This window comes from Elephas maximus, chromosome 21, assembly GCF_024166365.1.
Source record: "Elephas maximus indicus isolate mEleMax1 chromosome 21, mEleMax1 primary haplotype, whole genome shotgun sequence".
Classification (NCBI taxonomy): domain Eukaryota; kingdom Metazoa; phylum Chordata; class Mammalia; order Proboscidea; family Elephantidae; genus Elephas; species Elephas maximus.
This window is the reverse complement of record NC_064839.1, coordinates 22,822,516-22,850,150: the sequence shown is the minus strand read 5'-3', so window position 1 is coordinate 22,850,150 and position 27,635 is coordinate 22,822,516. Positions and strand designations below refer to the sequence as shown.

General features: G+C 43.6%; 1 pseudogene; it reads left to right on the top strand.

Annotated features, from left to right (window-relative positions):
- The window catches only part of LOC126065082 (liver carboxylesterase 1-like), a 42,169-nt pseudogene extending 14,598 nt beyond the window's left edge, over nt 1–27,571 (top strand).
- Nucleotides 27,572–27,635: the final 64 nt, after the last annotated feature.

Here is a 27,635-nt window from a genome sequence, read left to right as displayed (position 1 = left end):
ATCTGCAAATAGAGATACTTCTTCCCTGCCAATCTGGTTGCCCTTTAATTTCTTCATCTAGCCTGATTGCTCTGACTAGGACGTCCAGCACAATGTTGAATAAGAGTGGTGATAAGGGCATCCCTGTGTGGTTCCCAAACTCCAGGGGAATGCTTTCAGACTCTCTTCATTCAGGATGACATTGGCTGTTGGCTTTGTATAAATGTCCTTTATTATCTTGAGGAATTTTCCTTCTATTCCTCTTTTACAAAGAGTTTCAATGTTGAACTTTGTCAAATTACTTTTCTGCATTGAGTGATAAAATCATGTGATTCTTGTCTTTTGTTTTATTTATATGATGGATTACATCATTTGTTTTTCTAATGTTGAACCATCCCTGTATACCTGATATGAATCCCACTTGATCATGGTGATAAGTTGTTGAATTCTATTGGCTAGAATTTTGTTGAGGATTTTTGCATTTAAGTTCATGATGGGTACAGGTCTACAATTCTCTTTTTTTGTGGTGTCTTTACCTCGTTTTGGTGTCAGGGTTATGCTGGCTTCATAGAATGAGTTTGGGGGTATTCTATCCTTTTCTATGTTCTGAAATACCTTTAGTAGTAATGGTGTTAATTCTTCCCTGAAAGTTTGGTAGAACTCTGCAGTGAAACCATCCAGGTCAAGGCTTTTTTTTGTTGGGAGTTTTTTGATTACCTTTTCAATCTCTTCTTTTGTTATGAGTCTGTTTAGTTGATCTACCTCTGTTTGTGTTAGTTTAGGTAGGTAGTGTGTTTCTAGGAATTCATTCGTTTCATCTTGGTTTTCCAATTTGTTAGAGTACAATTTTTCCTTGTAATTTGATATGATTCTTTTCATTTCACTTGAGTCTGTTGTAATATCGCCCATCTCATTTCTTGTTTTGTTTACTTGCTTCCTCTTCTGTTTCTCTTTTGTCAGTTTGGCCAATCGTTTATCAATTTTGTTAATTTTTTCAAAGAACCAGCTTTTGGTCTTGTTAACTCTTTTAGTTGTTTTTCTGTTTTCTATTTCATTTAGTTCTGCTCTAATTTTTTATTGTTTGCTTTCTTCTTGTGCCTGAAGGTTTCTTTTGATGATCTCTTTCTATCTGTTCAAGTTGTTGGGATAATTCTTTGATTTGGGCCATTTTTTCTTTTTGTACATGTGCATTTATTGATATAAATTGACCTCTGAGCACTGCTTTCGCTGTGTCCCAAAGGTTCTGACAGGAAGTATTTTCATTCTCATTGGATTCTATGAATTTCTTTATTCCATCCTTAACGTCTTCTATAACCTAGTCTTTCTGAGCAGGGTATTGTTCAGTTTTCAAGGGTTTGATTTTTTTTTCCCCCCGCTTTTTCTGTTATTGTTTTCTACTTTTATGGCCTTATGGTCAGAGAAGATGCTTTGTAATATTTCGATGTTTTGGATTCTGCTAAGGCTTGTTTATGACCTCATATATGGTCTATTCTAGTGAAATGCTCCATGTGCACTAGGAAACAAAGTATACTTGGCTGCTGTTGGGAGGAGTGTTCTGTATATGTCTATAAGTTCGTGTTGATTGCTTGTCATATTTAGATCTTCTGTGTCTTTATTGAGCTTCTTTCTGGATGTCCTGTCCTTCACCAAAAGTGGTGTGTTGAAGTCTCCTTCTATAATTGTGGAGCTATCTATCTCACTTTTCAATGCTCATAGAGTTTGTTTTATGTATCTTGGAGCCCTGTCATTGGGAGTGTAGATATTTAATATGGTTATATTCTCCTGGTATGTTGTCCCTTTAATCATTATATAGTGTCCTGTCTTATCCTTTGTGGTGGATTTAACCTTAAAGACTATTTTGTCAGAAATTAATATTGTCACTCCTGCTCTTTTTTGGTTATTGTTTGCTTGATATATTTTTTTCCATCCTTTGAGTTTTAGTTTGTTTGTGTCTCTAAGCCTAAGGTGTGTCTCTTGTAGGCAACATATAGACAGGTCATGTTTTTTTATCCATTCTGCCACTCTGTCTCTTTATTGGTGCATTTAGTCCGTTAACATTCAGAATAATTATGTATAGGTATGAGTTTAGGTCTGTCATTTTGACGTCTTTTTTGTGTGTTGTTGACAGATTCTATTTCCCACTTAATTTTTTGTGGTGAGCAGTTTTTACACTGCCCTTTCCTCTTCTTCATTGTTGCTTTTTTTTTCTGCCAAGTCTGTATTTTTTTCTTGTATTTTATTTTGATGAGTAGGATAGTTAGTCTCCTCTGTGGTTACCTTAATATTTACCCCTATTTTTCTAAGTTTAAACCTATCTTTTATTTCTTTATATTGCCTTGTCTTCCTCTCCATATGAAAGACCTATGACTACATTTCTTAGTCCCTCTTTGTTATTTTAATGTTGTCTTTTTTTACATAATGACATCACTGTTTCCCTGTCTTGAGTGGTTTTTTTTTTTTTTTTTTTTTTTTTGTCTTGATTTGTTTTTGTGATTTCCCTTTCTGGGTTAACATCTGATTGCTCTGTCCAGTGTTCTAGCCTTGGAATGATACTGCTATTATTGATTTTCTAACCAAAAAACTCCCTTTAGTATTTCTTGTAGATTTGATTTTCTTTTTATAAATTCCCTAAACTTCTGTTTATCTGGAAATGTCCTAATTTCACCTTCATATTTGAGAGATAGTTTTGCTGAATATATGATTCTTGGCTGGCAATTTTTTTCCCTCTATGCTTTATATAGGCCATCCCATTGCCTTCTTGCCTGCATGGGTTCTGCCGAGTAGTCTGAGCTTATTCCTATCGACTGTCCTTTGTAGGTGATTCTTCATTTATCACTAGCTGCTCTTGAAATTCTCTTTATCTTTGGTTTTGGCAAATTTGACTATAATATGCCTTGGTGACTTTCTTTTAACATCTACCTTATATGGAGTTCGATAAGCATCTTGGATTGATATCTTTTCATCTTTCACGATATCAGGGAAGTTTACTGACAACAATTATTCAACAATTCTCTCTGTATTTTCTGTTATCCTTCCCTGTTCTGGCATTCCAATCACTCGTAGGTTATTTCTCTTGATAGAGTCCCTCATGATTCCTATGTTTCCTTCATTTAAAAAAAATTCTTTTATCTGAATTTTCTTCAAATATATTGGTGCCAAGTGCTTTATCTTCAAGGTCACCAATTCTGCCTTCCACTTGCTTGATCCTGCTCCTCTGACTTTCTATTGAATTGTCTAATTCTGTAATTTTATTGTTAATCTTCTGAATTTCTGATTGCTGTCTCTCTGTGGATTCTTGCAGCTTATTAAATTTTTCATGTTCTCGAATAACCTTTTTAATTTCTTCAACTCTTTTATCTGTATGGTCCTTGGCTTGTTCTGCATATTGCCTGATCTCCTTCCTAATGTCTTCAAGAGTTCTGTATATTAATCTTTTGAATTCTGCATCCAGTAATTCCAGGAAGCCACCTTCATCCAGAAGATCCTTTGATTCTCTGTTTTGAGAGTTAGTTGAAGCAATCATGGTCTGTTTCCTTACGTGATTTGGTATTGACTGTTGTCTCTGCGCCATCTGTAAGTTATTGTGTTTATTTTTTGTTTGCGTACTCTATCATAGTTTCTTGGTTTGTTTTCTTTTGTTTCAATATGCCCAAATGGGTTGCTTGAGTGATCTAGCGTGATTATTTTCACCTTTGGAGCTCTGACGTCCTGTCACCAGATGGCTAGAGCTGTTATCAGGTATATGAGCTTATGAGTCCACTCACTTGTGTGGATTCAGCTCAGGTGTCCAGGTAGCTGGTTATCAATGTGTGTTACAGTTTCTGTCCTACAGCCTTAGAGAGGCAGGTGTGTCTGGTGCAGGTACCAGTATCTGGTTGCAGCAGGGGATCACACTCTGAACAGGGCAGGGGGTTGAGAATTTTCCCCTGAGTGTCTCTGAGGAAAGCACGTTCCCTAGATCATAGAGGTGGGTGGGTTCTGCAGACAGACCATGGGCACACAAGGCTTTTCGTTGTAAGATCTGGGAAGTACCAGTTATTCTTGGACCTCTGTTGTGAATGGCTGGGTGACCTGAGTGGAGCCACCAGTCCTTAGGCCCCTGATGTGGGTATGTGAGGAGCCTGCTTAATAGGCAAAGCAGTGTCAAATATCAAACATGCACCTCTCCACCACACAGCTTAAACAGTTGCAGTCCACCAGGAAGGTCCTATTCTCCTGAAATAGGCCCACAGAGGTCCATGCAGGGGGGGAAGTTATTCAAAGTCCATGGACTGTTTATGCCTGGACAGGAGCTGCTTTTGTCCTGATCTCCCCATGTTAGTGGAGCTGGCAAATTATCTTTTCCCCTGGTGTGAATGTATTCCTTCTCCAAGCCCAGGAGCATGGCTTGGGGTGCTCAAATGGGCCTGTCTCAGGCCTAGGGAAATCAGCAGCCCTGAAGCTGGCTTGGGCTCCGGGGGCGTGGTTAAATATACCCAAATTCTTAGCTTTTGCCAAGGGTGCTGTTCTTCTCTGGGTCTAGAGGTGTTAGTAGGCTGTGCAGCTGGCTGCTTCTCCCTAAGGAAGCTGCGGCTGGATGCTACCACCAGCCCGCCACATCCTCTCCTGTGAGTTGTGCCTGAGGGATTCCAGTGATTCAACTCCAGGAAGTCTTCTCCACTTCTGAACCATCTCTTTCTCCCCATGCTACTCAGTCCGTTTTCTAACTTTGCCATTGATGTTCAGGGCTCCTAGCTTGTCATAAAAACAATTGTTTCATTTGATTTTTCAGGTCTTTGTTGTAAGCTGGATAGCTGGAATCACCTGGCTATTCAGGCATCTTGGCCCCACCTCATGGGTGGTTTAATGAACATGAAATGATTTGAAGTGCTTAGAACAGTACCTGGCACATAGTGTGTGTTATAAAAGTGTGTCTTCTTTTTATGGACAATAGTATTATTTTAGCCACTCCCACTTCTCCCCAGTTATGTGAATTCTTTTAATTCAAGAACCATGAGCTGTGAATGGTTATGTCCACTTTCATCCTCAATTCTTAGCACAGTCCCTGGCACATGGCAGGGTCTCAGCTTGAAAGAGGCTGATTTTGGGCTGGGCTTTGGAGGGTTGCTGGGGTTTGGGGATTCAGAGGATGCAGAGGGAAGGAGGCAAGGCATGTTAGGAAGAGATATCATCAGGGACATGTGCTACTCTTGGGATAATCATTTGCTCTGGGGGAGAAGTTCCATTCCTCACAGAAGAGCTAAGTCAGGCAAAGCTGAAATACAAAAGCTGCTCCGTGCAGTGTCTGCTGAGCTGGTTGTGAGGTCCAGGCATGAGGACAATGAAAGTGTTGGGGAAAACATGACACCCTTGGCCTGTGCTGCTCCCACTGAAAGCATGAGGAGCCTTGGAGTTCAGGTGAGACTTGATGTGCTAACGAGGACAGTGGGGGCAGCCAGGATACACTGAGTGGGGTGGTGGCTTCAGCTTCATTGGGAGAATGGGAGATAAGGCTCCAGCCTTGCTGGGGACTGCGGGCTTTGAGCAATGGCCTCCTTTGTTTGTGACCAAGAGGTTGATGGCCAAAGCAAACAACCTCTAGAGGTTCCTTCTAGTTCTGCTTCCTATAACCAACATGGTTGCTTCCTCCTGTCTAGGTAATGGTATGGATCCATGGAGGTGGTCTGATGGTGGGCGGGGCATCAATGTACGATGGGCTAGCCTTGTCTGCCCATGAAGACGTGGTGGTGGTGACCATTCAGTATCGCCTGGGGATCTGGGGATTCTTCAGGTAAGAGATTGGATTCTCCCATCTGCACACTGGTCCTCAAATAAGGGTGCTAGGACCTAGCTCTGACGAGGTCAGCCTCCAAGGAGACCTTTGCTAAGCTCCTTAGTGAGACATTCAAGTTCCTCCTCCCTTCACCTTCTCATTCCTTGGAGCCACATATGCTGTCCTCTCTGCCTAGAGCACCTACTATACCTACCAAGTTCCTGTTCATCCTATAAGAGCCACCCCAAATGTTACCTCCTCTTAAATATTCATCTCAGTACTTTGTGCATTCCTCTATTATGACAGTTAACCTGCAGCACAGCAGTTAAGGGTTGACAAATAAATGTTTGCCAAATGGATAAATGTGGAGTCCTAAACGGAACAATGTGACAGAAGGGGAAGGTGGTTAAAGACCCCTGTGTCAGGGATGTGGAAGCCCAGTCTTATACTGGAAGGCCCAGCTGGAGCCCCCCACCCCATCTACAGTCCTGAGAGCCTTTGCTGTGACATCTCTGTCCCCGCCCCCACCCTCTTCTCTCACTCACAGCACTGGGGATGAGCACAGCCCAGGGAACTGGGGTCTCTTGGACCAGGTGGCTGCACTGCACTGGGTCCAGGAGAACATTGCCAACTTTGGAGGGAACCCAGGCTCAGTGACCATCTTTGGAGAGTCTGCAGGAGGTGCAAGTGTCTCTGTTCTTGTAAGTGACCCCAGCACCAGGCCTGACACCCAGCCGTGATGCTCATGAGTCCCTTGGAAACCAGCCAGTTGAGTCAAGGCCACCTTTTATTAAAGCCTGGATTCAGAGCTAACCCTACTCACTGCCAAACATCATAGGGTAAAGAGCTAATATGTAAACTCTCCTCAGCCTCGAGGGAGCTTAAAGGTCAGCTTTGCACACTGGGACCATATGAGTAAATCTCCAGATGAAGCCTATAGCCATGACATTCTCTTTGTCTAGCCTGGTCGAGCTCTTTCTCTCTTTCCCAACCATTGTAATGTTAAGGCTTGCCTCACTTTTCTTGGGAAGCGGTGGTGAGTATAAATTATGCATAAGAGGAGGCGAGGACAAGAGTAAGGTGGAGTTTCACCGTTTGGCTTGAAACAGATCCACATACACATCAAGAGGAAGCAGAGCTAGAAAGGGTGGAACCTCCTCTGAGATGGTCTGATGGCTTTACCATGCCAGAAAGGGTGGACAACTGTCTCTGGTCTGAGGGATGGAAGTGTGCTGGGGGAGGAAACCTGGGGGAGGTGGGCAAGAGAGACAAGGGATGTGAAGAGGAAACAGGGTGGGATTGGCCAAGGTTGTGAGACATAGACAGAATCTAGGCTGGGCTATCTGAATCAACTTGGCTGGGCTATGATTTTCAGTGTTTTGGCAGTTGAATAATGTTGTGATCACTTCCTTATTGAGGTTTGATACATGATCACCTCCATGATGGAATCTGCTGTGAGTAGCCTATCAGCTGAAAGGGAGCTTCCTTGAGCTGTGTCCTGCATCGAATATAAGTGGACATTCTGGCAAGGCTTGGGTGCTTTTTGCTCATGCTGGATCCTGTAGCTGGCTAGTGTTCATCTGACCTCTGGTTCTTGGGACATGAGCTAGTAGTTTACCTGTAGTTTTGCCTGCTGATCTTGGGATTCATCCATCTTCACAGCCAGGGAGCAAGAGCCCTGTCCTCTTACCTGCCGATCTTGGGTTCTCCAGCCCCTGCGGCTACATGAATTAGGAGAAGCCTCTATCTTGGCACATGGACTTGGGACACTCCAGCCTCAACAACCTCATGAGCCATTTCCTTGACATAAATCTCTGTATATACATTTATACACTTTACTCGTTTTGTTTCTCTGGAGAACCCAGCCTGAGACATTTGGTACTGAGAGTGAGTCTAGGGAAACAAAATTGAAAGGAAGAGTTTTCTAAATTGATTCTCAAGTCTGGTTAGTTGTAAAGATGTTGATGACTCTGTTTCCAGTAGTAAAGAGGGCACTACTAATCCACGGCATAAGGTGGCAATCCAAATATGCAATCCAAATAGATCAGATATCAGTGAAAGATGAGGCTCTGAGTGATTGTGTGTGTGACACCTTTCTACAATTTAGTCAGAATGAGAAGTATAAGGAAGCTAGTTGGTTGGTCCTACTTTCACTAGGCATACTGGCGAAAGAGATGCTATCAGGGCATCAGATCCACAGCTCAAGTGCTGCATAAATGACCTGAAAGTTTTCACTTGTGCTTTGAAAGAAACTCTTATTTCTTGTAGTAACAGAGCTGATATTGATGAAAACCAAACCCACAGTCTTATTGTAAGAATGGCTGAATTACAACACCAGCTCAACTGCCAACCTCGAGAAGTGTCTAAAGTTAAAGTGAGGGCACTGATTGGGAAGCAATGGGATCCTGAAACTTGGGATGGGTACATATCTGCAGATAATCAGCAAGCTGGAGACATCGATCCCCTAAATTCTGTCAAATCACTCCCGACAACAGAACCAGCCCTGTCACTCTTTTCTGAAGAGATTACTACATGTTTGTCTGCTGAACCGCCTTGCCCAGTAAAACCATTAGCCCCTCCACTCTGATCTAATGATATTAGCTCAGCTGCCTCTAAAGAGCCGTGATCTGAGTCATTGCCTGGGCACATGCTTTACAAAATGATTCTGAATGTCCTCAAAACACTTCCCACTACCAATTTTGGCTTCTGGACATATACTAGACTTAAGTCCCAGTGAGCCTTAAAAGGTGAAGTAAGAAGTGTGACCCAGGAGGAGGTACGCTACACTCCAAAAGAACTGCTGGACTTTTCTAATATGTACAAACAGAGACCTGGGTAATATGTGTGGGAATGGGTAACAAGGGTGTAGTATAATTGTGGAAGGAACGTGAAGATGGATCAGTCTGAGTTTATTGATTTGGGTCCACTAAGCACAATATTTCAACTCAAGAAGTTAGGAAAGTATCTAATAGTTTATTTGGCTGGGTTGCTGAAGCATGGATTACGTGGCGGCCTACAATAAATCAGCTTGAAGTACCACACCTGTCTTGGTATACTAATGGACAATGAATTCAGTCAGAGTAGTCTGACTTATACGGACTTATCATGTTGACTACTTAGTCATGGTGTTCCTAGGAGTGAAATAGATAGGAAATCTACTAAATATTTATTTGACCTGTATAAACAGATGAATTCTAGGTCGGGTGAACACCAGTCTAACTTGAATCACCCGAAAGAGAGTCAGGGTCCCTCAATCAATTCCCAGACATGCGTGAATTTAAAGACCCACAACCCCTTGAATGAAAGGGAGGCCAGGTCCCCTTGAGGAAGGACTCCAATACACTGCCAAAAATTTATACTCTCAGTCTCTCTCCCAGCCTTCCAAAGGGATCTATGACCTTTCACAAGAGTGACTGTTCATTGGGGAAAAGAAAATATTCAGACTTTTTGGGGATTACTGGATATAGACACTAATTCCAGGAAACCCAAAACATCACTGTGGCCCACCAGTCGGTGTGGGGGCATGTGGAAGTCAGGTTGTTAATGGAGTCTTGGCTCACATCCATCTCACAGTAGGTCCAGCGTGTCCCTGAACCCATCCCATAGTGATTTCCCAAGTTCCAGAATGCACAATTGGAATAGATATACTCGGCAACTGGCTGAATCCCCACATTGGATCCCTGACAAATGGAGTAAGGGTTACAATGGTGGGAAAAGCCAAGTGGAAGCCATTAGAACTGCCCTTACCTAGGAAAACAGTAAACTGAAAGCAATACTGCATCCCTGGAGGGATTGCAGAGATTACTGCCACCATGAAGGACTTGAAGGATGCAAAGCTGGTGATTCCTACCACACCCCCATTCAACTCACCTATTTGGCCTGTACAAAAAACAGATGGATCTTGGAGAATGACAGTGGATTATCGAAAACCTAACCAGGTAGTGACTCCAATTGCAGCTGCTGCTCCAGATTAATTTTCTCATGGCTTGAGCAAATAAATGCATCTCCTGGTACCTGGTATGCAGCTATTGATCTGGCTAATGCCTTTTTCTCCATACTTGCTTTTGAGGGACCATTAGAAGCAGTTGGCCTTCAGCTGGCAAAGCCAGCAATACACCTTCAGTTGCCTACCTCAGGGTTGCATTGCCTCTCCTGCCTTATGTCATAATTTAGTCTGAAGGGACCTTGAGTGCCTTTCCCTTCCACAAGACATCACACTGGTCCATTACATTGATGACAGTATGCTGATTCAACCTATTCAGGAAGAAGTGTCAAAGACTCTGGACTTACTGGTAAAACATTTGCCTGCTAGATTGTGGGAAATTAATCCCACAAAGATTCAGGCACTTTCCACCTCAGTGAAGTTTCTAGGGGTCCAGTGGTGTGAAGCATGTCAAGATATTCCTTCTAAAGTGAAGGATATGTTATTGCATCTGGCTCCTCCCACAACTAAAAGGAGGTGCAACACCTAGTGGACCTCTTTGGATTTCAGAGGCAGCATATTCCTAATTTGAGTGTGCTACTCTGGCCTATATGTCAAGTGAATTGAAAAATTGCTAGTTTTGAGTGGGGTCCAGAACAAAGAAGGCTCTACGAAAAGTTCAGGCTGCTGTGCAGGCCGCTCTGCCACTTGGACCATATGACCCACCTGATCCAATGGTGCTTAAAGTGTCAGTGGCAGATAGTGCCATTCATTGAAGTGATCATCCAGGAACCTAGTGGCCGTTGATTACATTGGACCACTTCAGTTATAGAAAGTGTAGTGTTTTGTTCTTACTAAAATAGACACTTACTCTGGATATGGATTTGCCTTCCCTGCAAACAATGCTTCTTCCAAAACTACAAGCCATGGACTTAAAAATGCCTTGTCCACTGTCATGTTATCCCACACAGCATTGCCTTGGATTAAGGGACTCACTTCACAGCAAAAGAAGTGTGACAGTGGGTCTGTGCTCATGGAATTCAGTGGTCCGACTATGTTCCCCATCACCTTGAAGCAGCTGACTTGATAGAATGATGGATTGGCCTTCTAAAGACGCAGTTATGGTTCCAGCTAGGTGGCAATACCTTGCAAGGTTGGGGCAGTGTTCTCCAGGAGGCTGTATATGGTCTAAACCAGCATCCAATATATGGTGCTGTTTCTCCCATAGCCAGATTCATAGGTCCAGGAATCAAGGGGTAGAAATGGGAATGACACCACTCGCTATTACCCTAGTGACCCATTCACAAGATTTTTGCTTCCTGTTCCCCGACCTTATGCTCTGCAGGACTAGTGGTCTTAGTTCCAAAAGGAGGAATGCTCCCACCTAGAGACACATCATTGATTCCATTGAACTGGAAGCTAAGAATGCCACCTGGCCACTTTGAGCTCCTTATGACTCTGGTCCAACAGGCAAAGAAGTTACCATACTGGCTGGTGTAATTGATCTTGATTGCCAAGAGGAAATTGGGTGGGTATTAGGTAATGGAGGTAAAGAAGAGTATGTCTGGAATGCAGGAGATCCCTTAGGGTGTCTGTCGGTACTACCATGTCCTGTGATTTTAAAGTCAATGGAAAACTACAGCAACTGAATTCTGACATGACTACTAATAGCCCAGACCATTCAGGAATGAAGGTTTGGGTCACCCCACCAAGCACAGAAGCACAACCAGCTAGGGTGCTTGCTGAGGCCAAGGGAATACAGGATGGGTGATGGAAGACGGAAGTTCTAAGTATCAGTTACAGCCACATGACCAGTTGCAGAAATGAGGACTGTAATTGTTATGAGTATTTCTGCTTTGTATATGTGCACCAAATATTTTTGTTTTCTTCACTTTTAAAATATAAGATGTAAACAGGGCCAGTGCATTTTTGGGTGTATGTGTGTTCATTGTATTATCTTAGGTGCAAATATGACTTTATAATTGTCTTTATTCATAGATTATGTATGGTTTAAGGAGATGTGTACAGGTGTCATGGTGACAAGGGGTTGAATGTGATGTTAAGATTGTGTGTCAACTTGGCTGGGCCATGATTCTCAATGTTTGGGGACTTGCATAATGTTGTGATCACTTCCCTGTTGAGATGTGATATGTGGTCACCCCCATGATAGGATCTGCTGTGAGTAACCAATCAGTTGAAAGGGAGTTTCCTTGAGCCTGTGGCCTGCATCGAATATAAGTGGACATCCTGGCAAGGCTTGGGGGCTTTTTGGCCATGCTGGATCCTGCCACTGGCTCCTGTTCATGTGACCTCCTGTTCTGGGGACTTGAGCTAGCAGCTTACCTGTGGTTTTGCCTGCCGATCTTGGGATTCATCGATCTTCGCAGACTGTGAGCAGGAGCCCTGCTCTCTGAAATGCTGATCTTGGATTTTCCAGTCCCTGTGGCTGTGTGGATCAGGAGAAGCCTCTATCTTGGCACATGGACTTGGGACATCCAGTCTCTACATGGTGTGAGGCATTTCCTTGATATAAATCTGTCTGTAATATATATTTATACACTTTACTGGTTTTGCTTCTCTAGAGAGCCCACCCTAAGACACAAGGTGTCTGCTGGTGTGGGAATACGGCTGGGGAGACACTGAGAGAAGCTAAGGTGGAAAACTAGATCAGAAGGTGCTGGGAGCTGTGAGAAACCTTCCAGCTGCCTGACAGTTGAGCAGAGGGTCAGTGCTATTACCATGTTTTTAAAATGTGCATTGGCTTCATACAGTGAGGGAAATCTTTATATTTTTAAAGTGGAGAAAAAGGAAAAGTATAAGTAAGCCCAAAGAAGGAAAAAGACATCCACAGTTGCACTACCCAGGGATACTCAACATTAACATTTTGACATGTATTTTTCTAGTATTTTCTCCATGATTCATTTAATCAGTCGATCAATCTGTCTGTCTGTCTATCTATCTATCCATCTGCCTATCTATCTAAAAGAGTCCCTGGAGTACACAAACAGGTAACGTGCTTGATTGCTATCTGAAAGGTTGGCAGTTTGAGTGAGTCCACTCAGAGTTACCTCAGAAGACAGGCCTGGTGATCTACTTTTGAAAAATCAACCACTGAAAACCCTACAGAGGACAGTTCTACTCTGACACACGTGGGATCTCCATGAGTCAGAACTGACTTGGTGGCAACTGGTACTGTTGTCTGTCAAAAAACCTTCCTTAACATGTCAATATAAGTACCTCCCTAAGCATTAAATATTCCACCATAATGTTATTCTTAAGGAGCCCTGGTGACACAGTGGCTAAGCACTTGGCTGCTAACTGAAAGGTCAGTGGTTCGAACCCGCCAGCCGTGCTGTGGGAGAAAGATGTGGTCATCTGCTTTGGTAAAGATCACAGCCTTGGAAACCCTGTGGGACAATTCTATTCTGTTCTATAGGATCACTATGAGTCAGAATCAACTTGACGGCACACAAAAACAGCATTAAATATTCTTCCACAATAACGTTTTTGTGTTTGCATAGTCATTCATGGTAATAATGCAAATTAACTTACTTAACCAATGTCATAATATTGGACACTTGGGTTATTTCCAATGTTGGGTAAAAATATCCTCATACAACTTTTTATGCCTCCTTGATCAATTAGCTTAAGATAAATTCTGAGTTAGGGAAATGCTAACTAAGAAATGTGTATTTAAAGTTTGTTGGGGATATGCCAAGGTGTTCTTCAGAGTACTTTTGGTTGTTGATAATAAAGATGTACCATACACTTCCTATTCCAGCCCTCATCCTGTGTTCCTGATCCACCCCGCTAAGCTTGTCTTGTGGAAGCCAGGCCCCTGGGTCAGTCTAGGAGAAGAGCCCAGGGCAGATGAGGAGCTATTATGCCCACCGAGTCCTCTAACATGCTCCTGAAGTCCTCGAGTTGTCCCCAGAGGAATGTGCCAGGGCAGAGCTGTGAATAGAGGTAGCTCTGGAAGAACAGATGTGTCATTGACCCCTTCCTGTGAGCATAAACTCTCCTCCTCTCCACTCCCCTCACAGGTTTTATCTCCTCTGGCCAAGAACCTCTTCCACCGGGCCATTTCTGAGAGTGGCGTGGCCCTCTCTATTGGTTTGGTCAAGAATGAAAGCAGGTCGGCAGCTGAGGTAGGTCTCACTTTGGACATCTGCCTGAACCTGCCTGGTCTCCTGGAATCTCAGGGGTCTTTCTTGCCAAGGACTCAACTTACGTTGTCGAAGAATTATGGAAGCAAGAATGGCTAAGTAGGACAGACAACAAGACACCTTGCTCAAGGTATTAGTTTGCTAGTGCTGCCTTCACAAAAAATGCCACAAGCCGGTGATATTAAAGAACAAGCATTTACTGTCTGACAGCTTTGGAGACCAGAAGTCTGAATTCAGGGCATTAGCAGGGCCAGTTGTTCTCTGCCAAGTCTAAGGGAAGATTCTTGTCTCTTTTTGCTTTGGTAGATCCTTGACATTCCTGGGCTTGGACATGCAGCTATCTCTGTTGTCATCCTCTCTTTGTCATCTACTTCTCCCTGTGCCATTTAACTTATTCCATAACAGATCCATACTGAGTGCTGAGTATGTACCAGGCACTGTACCAGGCTCTGGGGAGCCAGTGCACACTCACCATGGCCCCACTATCATGGAGTCCGCCTTCTATCCATCTCCTTCTTCTCCTCTGGTTACATTTTGCTTCCAGTTCACATGACCACTCCACCTGCTCCTGAGTTTTAAGAATTTCCTTTTGATTTCAGCAAGTAGTCAGGCTTTCTCCTCTGCTTTAGAGCTTTTATCATTTTCATACTAGAAGTGCTCAGCCCCAATTCCAGCTCATTTACGAAAGAAATTCTCTGTCCCAGGTTTGCTTGGATGCCTATTCTTGGTCCCATTCATTGTAGTTAGGAGGGTGGGCAACTTATACGAACGTGGCTTTCAGGAGCTATTATGGGAGCTCCGTGGCCCAGAAGAAGGAACCATTCTCAGAAAAGTTGGGGGCAAAGGTGTGCTGGATAGACCAGTCCAACTCGAAGATAGGCTGAAGCAAGTCTCTCCTTTAGCGGAATCTTTTTTTTACCTTTTTTTACTTTTGAAGAGGGAAAAAGCTCCTGGTCTTGTGTCACTAGCTCTCCAAGCAGTGATCTGAGCCCCTCAGCTTGTCTTAGAATCTTGCCCATTGTTTGTTTATTTTTTATGACGCATGAGCTAAGAATGATTTTTATATTTTTAAGTAATTGAAAAAAATCAAAAGAACAGTATTTCACAACCTGTGAAAATTATATGAAATTCAAATTTCAGTGTCCATAAATAAAGTTTTGTTGGAATACTGCCACACCCATTCATTTGCATATTGTCTTGTTTAACTTTGAAGCAACATCTGCTATGCATTGGGACAGATGCCAGGCTATTTTCCTTTAGGCCTCAGAGTTAAATGATATTCTGTAGTTTCTGAAGTGCCTTCATGTGAGTCTTCTTAACTGGACCTCCCGTAGTTCTGCACATGTTTTAATATGTGTTGGTGCCCTTCTGAGCCCTTTCAGGTATTAAGATAGGCCAGTCATTATCCCCATCTATGGGTGGAGAAGCTGAGGAGCCTTCGTGGCACATAGGTTAAGTGCTTGGCTGCTAACTGAAAGGTCGTCACTTTGAACCCACCAGCCACTCCATCAACAAAGACCTGGGAATCTGCTCCCATAAAGATTACAGCCTAAAAAACCTTATAGGGCAGTTCTACTCTGTCATGGAAGGCCACTATGTGTCAAAATCAGCTGAATGTCACACAACAACAACCACACCATAGTTGTAGAAACTGACAACAGAGAAGTTAAGTGACTTGTCCAAGGTCAAATGTAAGTCAAATGCAAGTGGCAGAGCTGAAATAGGAATTCAGGCAATATTATTGAGAGTTGATGCTCTTAACCACCACTCCACACTGACTCTCTTTAGACATTCAGCTTTGAGATCATTATGCCCTTTTAAACAGACATAAGGTAACTGAGGAGCTCCTGGGTGGTGAAAACGGTTAAGCACTCAGAAGAAGGCCTGGAGATCTCCTTTTGAAAGATCACAGCCATTGAAAACCCTATGAAGCACAGCCTTACTCTGAAACACATGGAGTTGCCATGAGTTGTAATTGGCTTGAGGACAACTGGTTCTGGTTAAGGTAACAGACAGAGAGAATGTGTAATTGGCTCAAATCACAAATCAAATTAATAACAGAGGCAAGACTAGGACCCAGGGCCCACACCGTCTGGGTTTTTTCTACTATCATATGCTATCTTAAGAAATAGGGTAAAACGTTCTGTCTACATTGTTTGAGGGAAGGGATATCACTCTTGAATTCTGCTGTAACCTGTTATCGCCACAGAAATTTGCTATCTTGGCTGGGTGTAAAAGCACCACCTCTGCTGTCATGGTTCACTGCCTGCGCCAGAAGACAGAGGAGGAACTCTTGGAGACATCACTGAAGATGGTAGGTGCATTCATTCTAGTGGCCACACAAGTCCCACCCTTTAAACTTGGCCTCAGGCTTTATCATTTCAGCTGCCACCTTTACCTGAAAAATCTACCTGGACAGTTTCTTTTCTCTCGGGAGCAGCGTTAGCCTAAGGATCTCAATAAGTAATTTCTTCTATCCTTTTTTATTGTGAAATATATCAAATGTCAGAAAAGTAAAATAATATTAATGAAGAATTCTGTGTAAATCCCCCAGTTCTATCAAAACTTGTTATTTTGCCATCCTCGTTTTCAGATATATTTTTAAGAAATTAACCATTACAGATTTGGCTGAAAATCCCTGGACATCCCTTTCTAGTTCCATTCTCCTCCTTCCTTCTCAGAGGAAACCACCATCCTGAACTTTAGGGGCAAGGTTATTAAGAACAAAGGTTGCCACAATTTATCTTGGTTAATTTAGAAACTACCTAAATTATAACTCAGTAGTAGCCCAGTTTTCTAGATTTCCTGAGACCCTGCCTCAACTGTGATTCTAGGGTAGCCATCCATCCACCCACCCATCTGTCCATTTATCATTTTACCATCTATCTACTCAACTACAAATCTATCCAATCCATCAATATCGCTTCACCAATCTAATATCAGTCAATCCACTAATCCATCAATAACATTACATCCGTCTATTATCAATCCATCCAGCATCCATTCATCATCCATCCACCATAAATCTTCACTCCAAAAACCAATGATTCCTCTGTCTGCCAGTTACTGTCCTTCTATCCAGTCATTTGTTCAACTCATCCATACTCCATGGATTGACCAACCCCTTCCATCCATTCATGCATCCATCCATTCATCTATCCATCCACGCATCCATCCATCCATTCATCTATCCATCCATGCTAACTATATGGGGGGTGTCAGAGTCGATGATGCAGACAAGGAACTGTCCAAGGAAAAACACACCCATCTTTAACTGTGGTGGGAGTACAGAGGGGGAAGCCTTCATTTTAACTAGCAGGGATGCTTCACATAGAAGGTGGCATTTGCAGATTGGTGGATGGCTATGGCATCTGTCATCTCAGAGAAGCTACAGCAGAGCATACACCTCAGAGAATACAGGACTTAAAGCCAAGCTATTCCCCTTGTGGTGAGCTCCAAAGTAGCCTGAGCCTTTGGACTTTCAGTCTGGACCCTGGCCTCCTGTGGATACTCCCGGGATTTCCCAGGGGCAGGCATAGAGCCCTGGACTCTGCATATATCCCCATGGGTTGAGCCCAGTGTGGTTTCTGGGCTTGGATCCTGGTGTCTCAACCCCTAATAAGGTGACCAAAGGGTTCAAAGAATTAACACACAAGTATTTTCTCATGCCTGGAAAGAGACAAATATTGTAACAATTCTTCATGAGGCACAAAGGACCCTGCTTATAAGGGGAGAGTTGGTGACTTTGGGAAAACCCAGAGAACCTAAGAGTCTTAAAATCTCCTTTTGGGACTTTCTGTGATCATTTGGAAGTGCTTTCCGTGATTATTCACTATCCCCAATATAAACACACACACACACACCTGGCTGCTGGAGCTACAACTCAGAATGGAGAGACCCTTACTGGTCACTTCCTGCATACTTGTCAGGCATATTTGCTGCAGTGTAATGTAACATTCAGTGCAATTTTGATGACCACACACCAAAGATAACGGGGGGGTGGGGGGGTTTCAGTGAGCTTGTATGAGTGAGGAATTTTTAGTGCAAGGTGAGAAAACTCATCTCAAACTGTCTCAAGCCAAAAAAAAGGGAACGTGTTGTAACAGAATCTTCAGGTAACTGAGAGGAGTAGGTAGTTTCAGACACAGCTGGATCCTGGTGCTCAAATGATATTACGGGGAGTCTCTCTGTCTCTGGAGGTGCAGTGGTTGAGAGTTCAGCTGCTAACCAAAAAGGACTGCAGTTCAAATCCACCAGCCACTTCTTGGAAACTTATGGGACAATTCTTCTCTGTCCTATAGGGTCACTACGAGTCAGAATCACCTCAACGACAGTGGGTTTTGTTTGTTTTTTTTTTTATCTGTCTCTACCTCTCAGCTTCCTATGCTCAGTGCTGGCTTCACTCTGAGGCAGTTTTGTCCCCTGGGAGATTAAAGAAAACAATGGCACTCTAAACGTACACTTTAGCAGTTTAGAAACCCTACTGGAAAGAGATGACCATTTCCCAATAATTCCCTCAGAAGTTTTGGGGTAAAATGACATGAGCAAGTACCATTCCTGAAATAATCATTGTGATCAGGGAGACAGAGCACCTCAGGTCAAATATGCATTTCTGACCAAAGGGGTGAGAGTGGGGAAGAGGAAAATTGGGGTGCTAGATAGTAAACCGTGGTGGCACAGTTGTTAAGAACTACAACTGCTAACCAAAAGGTCAGCAATTCAAATCCACCAGTCACTCCTTGGAAACCTTATAGGGCAGTTTTACTCTGTCCTATACGGTGAGTATGGGTCAGAAATGACTCGACTGCAACAGGTTTGGTTTTGGTCTCCAAGAGAAGGGGAAATAGATGCAGGGCAGGGTGGCACAAACAAGAGATGTCCAGCGACTCTAGATTGGGGACCCCAGAAGTTGTGCTTGCCTTGTTCCTGCCATCCCCTCCCCCTGTCCTATACCAGGGGAGCCAGGGTCCAGCCCACTTCCTCATGGCCCAGCCAGGGTGGCACCTGGAAGGAAGCCCTTTACCTCCAGGGCTGAGCTAACAAAAGATCAGCTTCTTTCCCAGGAAGGCTTCTCATTCACAGCCTCTGCCTTTGTCTTCACAGAAATTCCTCAGTCTTGATTTACTTGGAGACCCCAGAGAGGTAAGGGCCTTCGTTTTTTTAATTACAACTTTCAAGCCTTGCACTTTAAGCTCCAGTGAAATGTAGATGAAAGAATCCTCCTTTTTGTGGAATCACAGTAACTCCTTGTGTTTATATTACCAAGGCCCAGAGAGGGGCAGTGACTGGCCTGGGTAACACAGCCAGGAGGGCCAGAGGCAGGACTGGAGCCCATTTCCCAGACTCCCAGTGCAGTGCTCCTAGTCATCCGTTCTGTGCCATATGGACCAGTCTAACCTTCTCTTGGTTATATTTCCTGCTCCCCAAAATGCCCCTTTGGGTGGAGGCTGAGCTAGAATCTTCCTCCACGGGGTGGCAGAGATGTTACCTGGATAAAGAGTTTCTTCAGGAACCTTCACTGAGGAGCCCAAATCTTCTCCTGAGAGGCCAGGGTTGGTTGGCTATGCAAGCTGCACTCTTTACAGGGCCTCAGGGAGGGAGCCAAGGGTCTCAGTCCTGGGTGCACCCTCCTCCCAGCCACACAGCCTGGATACTTTAGCCACATCCTCCCCATCTCCTTCTTCATCTGCCACCTTTCAACAGGTTACCAGCTTCTGGTGACATTGCCTCTGTACCATCTTACAATCCTGTTCTCTCTGCCCCCTCCCTGGGAAGTGATGTCCTGAAGAATCAGTTGGATTTATTCAGTCTCTCAGTGATTATTTAATAAGCACTTACTATGTGCCAGGATCTGATTTAGAAACTGGGGCCAGAGCACCAAAACAGACCAAAAAAGACAAAATTCCCTACTCTCTTAGAACCTAACATTCTGGTTGGGGGGATTACAATAAACAAGGTATGTGGTGTGTTTGATGGAAGTCAGTGTTATGGAGAAAAATAAAACAAGAAATTGGGGTAGAACCTGCCAGTGCATATGTCCCTGGTTTGCATTTTAAGTAGAAGGATCAGGGAATGGCTCATTGAGAAGGTGATATTTGAGCCAAGTTCTGGAGGAGGTGAGGAAGCCAGTTCTCAGGAAAACTGGAGGAGCAGTGCTCAAGGCACAGGGAATAGCTTCTGCAAAGGCCCAGGGCACAAGGTCAGTGTAACTTGAGTGGATCAGAGAGGGGACAGACTAGGCTTCAAGATAAAGAGGTAATGGGAGGCGGGGGCATGGCCATTTAAAAGATTTAGATTTTGATTCAAATCAAGATGAGAACCCATTGGAGGGTTTTGAACAGAGGGGTAACATAACCTTAGATTTCACAAAGGGTCTCTTTGGCTGCTATGCTGAAAATAAACTGTAGGGAAGGGACACGGGCAGATGAGGTGAGCCCAAATCGAGGCTGTTACATTGCTGTACATAATCCAAGCAAGACAAGATGGCGGCTTGACCTAGGGTAGTAGTAGTGCAGTGTGGTAAGAAGGGATGGGAGTGTGGATATTTTTGAAGGAATAGCATACAGGATTTGCTGACAGACTGAATGTAGGTGTGAGAAAAAGAGGAGTGCCCCTGAGCTTGTTTGTTTATTTTAACCTGAGCAAGGCAATGCACATAACCCACACAACACAACCACGTGTACCCACTCTGGGCAGCAGTAATTACGTCGTCCTAACAGAAGCTGAGGTTGGTCACCCCCTCTCCACCACTGACTGTGCCCAGCTCTGGTCTCACTACTCTGTTCTCTTCCAGAGCTATCCCTTCCTGCCCATTGTGGTTGATGGGATGCTGTTGCCAAAGACACCTGAAGAGATTATGGCAGAAAAGAAATTCAACACCGTCCCCTACATTATTGGAATCAACAAGCAAGAGTTTGGCTGGATTATTCCAAAAGTGAGAAAGCGGACACATGTTAGACTCTAACCCACCACCATCTCAAGTTAGGATGAGCTCTTCATTCTCCAAGGCCCTCTTTGAGTCGAGGCTGCTGGTTGCCTTCGGCATGAGTTGATGTTTCCATGAAAATCTTCTCTGAGATGGTCAAATGGGTGGTGCTGCCCATGGGAACCCCTCCCCCAAACACTGTGTCCTTCCAATCAATGAACCCTGAAACCTCGATGCTGGGATGGCCTGTAGAGATAATAATGGTTCATGTGGGAAAACCAAAGCCTGGAATGGGGATGGAGCTCGGGAGTTAAGAAGAGCTAAGCCTCAGGCCCAGGGCCCCCACCTAAGGCTTGGTGCTTTCATATTTTCTCTGTAAGTCTCTGCACATGCTCTTAGTAATCTAATTGGAAAGATTCAGAGAAAACTGCTGTCTTGTGAGTTAAAATTGACTTCTAAAAGGGAAGAAGGACTTTCCCCTCAGAGGGATTTCAGAGGTTATCCCAAAGGACCAAAGCCCTAAAGGCAGGAGTCGGGGCTTCCTCAGACATCTGAGGCAGGCCTGTGTCATCTGCCCCACAGCCCTCTACTTCAACACTACCTGGCTTCAGCCTTCCCTTCTGACTCACTGAGCACTGGGGGGATTCTAGCCTGATAAATGTCACAGTAGGCTGCAAAGAATTGGGGCAACTTCTGCAAAACATTTTTCATCCTCCTGTACTCCTTGAGTTCCTGAACATAAGTCCATTTGATTCATTGATTTTGTCCAACTTATCGAAGCCCATGCTCATCAAAGCATGGCAAAGTAAGAGCCTCTTCAGTCTGTGTTGGTTTCCTTGGTTGTTTCTTCCTATTAATTCTCAATGATTCACAGCTGTGTAATCATTTTTTTTTTTAACAGTTGATGGGCTACCCACTCTCTGAAGGTAAACTGGACCAGAAGACAGCTGCATCGCTCTTGTGGAAGTCCTACCCCCTTGTTGTAAGAGTCCAGTGAATCATGGGAAGTGGCTGAGACCCCAAAAGGGGAAGGAACTTGCCAAAACCATATAGCACTTAAATGGCAGATCAAAGACTAAGACCTGAGGGTTCTGCCCCCATTTTCCTGCCTTTCCCACCTTGCTGCCCTGGATGAGAGCTGCAAAGAGCTTGATTGGTGTCCTATTAATGCAAGCTTTCCTCACTGGGTGGAGAAGCCACGTCGGCTCACCTGGGGGTGGGCAGCTGGTGGTCACTTTTCACTCTTGATCCATTCAGGCCATCCCTGAGGAACTGACTCCGGTGATCACTGAGAAGTACTTAGGTGGGACAGATGACCCTGTCAAAAAGAAAGACCTGTTCCTGGACATGCTTGGAGATGCAGCATTTGGTGTCCCATCTGTGATTGTGGCACGTCGTCACAGGGGTGAGTGCCAGAGGCTGGACAGGAGAGGGAATGCTGTCCACCTCCAGATCCTTTGTCTGTCCTTCCCAGCCCCCGCACCCCCAGCATAGACAGATATGTTGCAACTGCCGAGAGTTCAATCTCAATGTTTGATTCCATTTGACCTGGAGTGAGGTACTGTTCTGTTTTGGTTTCTGCCAGAAGCCAACTCTAAGAAAAGAATCTGAGTGCTAGTAGTTTATGTGAGAGGTGATCCCAGATAACACCAGTAGAAATGTGAGGAGGTGACCCAGGAGAAAGAAGGAAGCCAATCAATGATGCATTGTTCAGCAGTATCCACTGTGGACAACTGGCACTGGGAACTCTGGGAAACAAGAAGAGGACTTGCCTTAGGGTCATCCAATCTCAGCAGCAAGGGAGCTTGGGTACTTACTACAAACTCCCACTAGCCATTGGTTGTTCCCAATGGGTTTTTAATTTCCTGGCACTTTGACCTGTTGCATGAAGGGACAGAGTAGTCTCCAGTGGCCAAAGACCCCAGGCAAATAGTTATGGATGCTAGAGGTAGATGTCAGGCTGGCATGTCCAGAAATGGAGGATATGGGTGGGAGTACTGACAGCATCTGCTCCGGGTGTTCCTTACTAGAAGTCATGATGATATGGGAGCTGTAGAGCAACTATTGGAAGGTACATCTTGGTCAGAACTACCTGCAAACTACTTTGTTAATTGATGGAGCTGGGGGAAGATTGGGAGCCAAGCGTAGGGTCAAGGAGGTTGTCAGAGACCAAGAAAACCAAAAGGAATGAGCAGTGTGATGTGTGGGAGGAGGCAGTCTGCAGGATGTCAGTATCAGTGGCAGGATTTTGTCCATCCCAGCATGTGCCTGTGACAAGCTGAGGGCCAGGGTAGGGTCCTCCATGGTATCTTCCAACCTCACCTTCCCCAAAGCTGAGTAGGTGGGATGTGAGGTTAACGATGGAGGAGCTCACCTAGGTAGTAGATGGATGTTTCCTCCTAGATGCCATTTTGAGGTCCTTACTGGACTTCGCCTTTTCTACAAACTCCAGTAACTCATTCTCCTCATGTGCAAGCTAACAAATGTTTCCTTGGTCCCTCTTTCTCTAACCCTGCTGGAAGGGTTTTTCAATTCAGGACTTTATGAGCATGATCAAAACTACCTATAGCATGGAATAGGCTACCTAATACTGAACTACTTTGTGCCCAAGCACACCTCACAGCCATAATGTACAGGTGCTAATTACCTACCCTTTCTTCCTCACTAGGGTCCTGATGAAACCCTTTAGCTGGGGGCCACCTGGAATCAAATCTGTTTTTTTCATAAATTTGGTTTAGCCTCCTGCAACTTGTCTGACCTGTGGTGTCCCCTTCTGCATCTTCTGCTAGTCTCATCCATCCCAGGATATTACATGACATTGAGTTTAGGGGCTTTTTATTATTTCATTCCTATATTTATGTCACTTCTTAATTAAAGTCCTTTAAGTAAAAAGAACTTTTTTGAATACAAATTAATTTGTTACAATTGTAAAAAGTTTTGAAAAGACAGGAACACACATAGAAGAAATGAGGTATCACTCATAGTTCTTCTGCCTGCAGACTTTGCTGTCAATCTTTTTGGTTTTTGTTTTCCTAATAATTGTTTCATGTCTTACCTATAATTAAAAGATCAATGTTACGATTTTTTTTAATACTATATTATAGGCATTTCCCAATGTCATTGAAAATCCATTGAAAAACATATATTTCATTGGCTGCATATGCTTCTGTGGAATGAATACATTATAACTGGCTTTAACATCCTTTCTTACTGGCTACTTAGGCTGGTTGCTCCTTTTTTGACGCCACAAATAATATTATACTCATTCTTATTGCATAAATCTTTGACCACATCTCTAATAATTTTCTTAGGACTGCTTTTTAGAAGTGAAATTACTGGGCTGAACTGTAAGAGTGTTTTAAAGCTCTTGACACTTATTGCAAAATTGCTATTCAGTGTATAAGACTGTGGATTTCTTAACTCTCTTGCACACTTGGGATACTGAGATTAGAAAATATTGCCAATTTCATAAGTTACCCCAACTGAAGAAAAAAAAGAGAGAGAGAACAGCACGCTCTGTTTTAATTTGCAAATATTTGATTATCAGTCTCTGTGTCTTTTGTTCGTAATTGCTGTTACCCAAATCTGTGCCCTGCTTTCCTCTGTAGACCTGTGTTGTAATCATAGGAGTGTTATATATCCTGTGCAGTAACTTTGAAAAAAAAAAAAAAAGAATTTCTTTTGGGCAAGATACTGCTTAAAATAAGTTCTCTCGTTCACAAAAGGCCTTTCCTCTATGGCTGGGGTCTGTTTCTTTTCTAAAACTTTTGAGTGGCAGGGGAAAGGCTAAACCACCTCCTTCAGCAGATTCAGCTTGGCCTTGAAGCACTTGTTTAACAAGTAGATTTCAGAGCCACAGAAGGACTGATTGTTCCAAACAGCACTTCTTTTTTTTTAATCCAAGGGCACGATGATGAAGTGAGGGGAAGGATTAAATGAATTGTGCTGAGTCCTCATGTTTTCAGGTTAATAGTTGCCGTCAAGTTGACTGTAACTCATGGCAACCGCATGTGTGTCAGAGTATAACTGTGCTCTCTAGGGTTTTCAGCGGCTGATTTTTCAGAAGTAGATTCCCAGGCCTGTCTTCTCAGGTACCTCTGGTTAGATTTGAACCTCCAACCTCTCAGTTGGCAGCTGAGCACATTAACCATTTGTACAGCACAGAGACAAATCCTCGTGTTGGGATGACATTTATTGTTAAATCTTTTTGTGGATGATATTTAATGGTGTGAAGAAATGATTATAGTATATTCCAAAATAGTAAATATGATATTATCTCAATTTTATGTATATTTTTAAAGGCATATGTGCTAAATTACCAAAAAAGGCTTTCTCTGAGTGGTGGGATTGTAAGTGATCTTTTTGTTCATTTTTCTGCATTTTGTAAATTTCTTACTATGCTAGGGAGGAAAAGTTGTAAAATTTCTATACCAGTGGAAATGTTCAAAACTAGGGAAAATTGAAGACACCTATTGGACTGTAGATATTCTCCAAAGGAATGAAAACTAGTCTTTTATCAATGAAATACAGTAGCGTACACTGGATGTATATAGATTTTTGTGTGTATGAAGGCATCGGTAGGCAAAGGGGTTTATATGAATTGACCTAGGGCCCTATGAGGATAGTCATTTTGAATGGATTGATGTAGGAATTTCAACATTCATTCATTCATTCAACAAATACTAGGCCCAAATCCCTGCCCCAACTCAATCAACTATGAAGTCTTAAGTGAGTTAATGAGCTTTCCTGAACCTCCATTTCTGAATTGAGATGATAACCAGGGGCTTCCTGCAGAGCCACACAGTTCCCAACACACAGTTGGCACTCACAAAGCTCAGCCACTATTAATATTGTTGGTGTTGTGTACTCAGTACCCAGATGTGTGACCAATTCCTTGAATGTTCAGGGCCCCCTGGAGACTTTGATATCATCCAGGTATGCATCTTATAAAATGAACTGAGCATGAATTCTTGTATCTCAGATGCTGGAGGCCCCACCTACATGTACGAATTTCAGCATCGCCCAAGCTTCTCACCAGAGATGAAACCCAAGACGGTGATAGGAGATCACGGGGACGAGCTCTTCTCGGTCTTCGGGACCCCATTTTTAAAAGGTGATGGCTCTTTGCTGGCTATGAGCTTGTAGTTAGGAGACCTGGGCTCAAGTCTCGGTTTGGTGGCCTTAAGCAATTTCCTCCTTCTTTCCTGGCCTTAGTTTCCTGAATTCACCATAATAGGGTTGAACTACATTGGGCAGTTCCCAGCCTTTCTCCTGCTCTAACATGCATGATGGGGGATGCGCATTCACATGCTCTCAGCTGTGGTCACTCTCAGAATCCGGACCTGTGGCATCAATAAGACAGGTAGTAGGTCGCCTGTAGGGCTAGAATGCCATCCCTACATTTCCCACTCCTAAGAGCATAACAGAATGCGAGTGAGAGTAAGGCTAGACTTGGTGTGAACTTTGAATCACTTCTTATGTGTGTGTGTGTCTCTCTAACTTGTCTGTTCCTCTATTATCTAGCATCTATTTTTTTTTATCTCTCTACCATCTATCTATGTGGTATATAACTACCATCTATTTTAACATTTATCTAAAACTCACATCTTTTAAAATCTGATCTATTTAATAACACAATATTTTAAAGAAAATCCTTCACCAATGCCTACAATACCTAACCACTAAGTGTTACAGATAACTTGTGACCCACCTTTTGGTTCTCTCTGACACACCAATGCCTCTGGGCATCTCCCGGTTGTATAACCCCATAGGACCATTTCAGCTCTGTTTTTTTGAGACTATCAAAATGGGGGTGGGTGAAGGAGATTGAGAAAATACCCAAGGGAGAGCAGTCCTGGAGTTGGAGCTCCTGTGAAGGCAGCTATGGGGTGTGACATTGTGATTCTGAAGGGGAAGGAGGGTCATGTGGGCACAAAAAGATAAATGCAGCCAGCTCACAGATTGACTAGAGGCCCATCACTAACTCCCAGATCAGTAATTCTCAAACCTAAAGTGAACACAAATTACCCAGGATCTTGTTAAAATGCAGGTTTAGAATCAGTAGGTCTGGGATAAGGACCAACATTCTGCATTTCTAATGAGCCCCCAATTAATTCTGATGCTGCTGGTCCATGAAGCATACTTTGAGTATCAAAGGCTTTTTTTCTTTTCCCTTCTCCACAGAAAGTGGCACAGAAGAGGAGGTCAAACTCAGCAAGATGGTGATGAAGCTGTGGGCCAACTTTGCTCGGAATGGGTGAGATTGGTGGCAGAGAGGAGCAGAGTTGGGGACGGGGTAATAGGGTATACCTATTTGGGAAGTTTAAGTGGTAAAGCTCTTGACTCTATGACCAAAGTACTCTAACAATGGGAGCTTTTTAAAAGGGAACAAGCTCCCCCCAGAGATGGTGAGCTCCCTGTCTTGGAGGCAAGTGAGCCTCTTGGCAGAGATGAAACCAATGGGTCCATGCATGTTTCAGAAGGTTGCTTCAGACCACACAGTAACTTTGGGAATTTCTATTTGATTCTGTTCCCAGGGACCCCAATGGAGAGGGGCTGCCCCATTGGCCAGCATATGACCAGAAGGAAGGGTACCTGGAGATTGGCACCACCACTAAGGCAGCCCAGAAGCTGAAAGACAAGGAGGTGGCTTTCTGGACTGAGGTCCTGGCCAAGAAAGGAGCAGAGAAGCCAGCGCAGACAGAGCACATTGAGCTATGAACAGAGGGCCAACTGGGTACTCTACATGGGCATTCTACAGAAGGCACTTATAGCTCAAAGAGGCTTCTTATTGTGGAGGCTGAAGAATTGTCTGGTGGGATGGAGAATTTTGTACCGATTGCCTCAAATTTGGGAATAAATGTTTTGGAGATGAAGCCAGTGTCTGTGTCT